Raw genomic sequence first — 1,063 nt, forward strand, 5'->3', positions numbered from 1 at the left:
TCCCATCCCATCCCATCCCATCCCATCCCATCCCATCCTACTCTGTTCAATCAAAATCACACACCACAAAGACCTCAGCCACAAATTACAAGCTACAACCTTGCAGTTCTCAGCATCAGGAGTCTCCCAGCTCAGGTTGAGGTTGATATAGTTTTGGCCTCAGGCTGCAATACAACTGTTTGACAAATCTTTCTCCTTAAAGGAGTATCTTAGTCCTCAGATATTAGTCAGTGTACACATAGTGATTGTCCTGCTCTGCTCCGCACTAGCGTGGTGGTACCTGGAGCATTGTGTGCAGCTTTGCATACCATCATGTAAGTGGATATAAACCTATTAGAGAGCATCCAAGGGAGGGCCACGAAGGTGTGGAATGGTCTAGAGGGCAAGACATAAGAGGAGCAACTGAGGTCCCTTGGTTTGTTCAGCTGAGAGCAGAGGAGGCTGAGGGGAGGCTCGTGGCTCCTCACAGGGAGCAGAGGGCCAGCGCTGAGCTCTGTTCTCTGGCCACAGCAACAGAACCCGAGGGAACGGCATGGAGCTGTGTCAGGGGAGGGGGAGGTTAGGAAAAAGTTCTTCACCAGAGGGCGGTGAGCATGGAACAGGCTGCCCAGGGCAGTGTCATGGCCCATAGCTGCCGGAGTTCAAGATCCGCGGGGCCAACACTCAGCCATAGCGTTTGAATTGTGGGTGGTGCTGTGCGTAGCCCGGGGTTGGACTCAAGCGATCCTTGCGGCTCCCTTCCAACTCGGGATATTCTAAGATTCTATGATTTTATGGTTATTTTTTCCTTTACAAATGGAAGAGCAGCACCACCACCACCACAATGCACACGTTTCATTTACGCCCCTGCCAGGCAGGAGGTTGGAGTTACTAGCCCTGCCTTCAGCCGGGCTTAGAAAGCCGGGCTCTAACCCGGCTTTCTAAGAGCGCTGTCTTCAACTCAACAGCAGCGCACTCCACGCTCAGAGGTGGGCAGCGACCGCAGACCGCTTCTCACTGGCACTATGCTCAGGCGCACCAGTCGACGGGGACGGGGACGGGGACGGGGACGGGGACGGGGACG

The sequence above is a fragment of the Numida meleagris genome, chromosome 3 (assembly GCF_002078875.1).
Source record: "Numida meleagris isolate 19003 breed g44 Domestic line chromosome 3, NumMel1.0, whole genome shotgun sequence".
Classification (NCBI taxonomy): Eukaryota; Metazoa; Chordata; class Aves; order Galliformes; family Numididae; genus Numida; species Numida meleagris.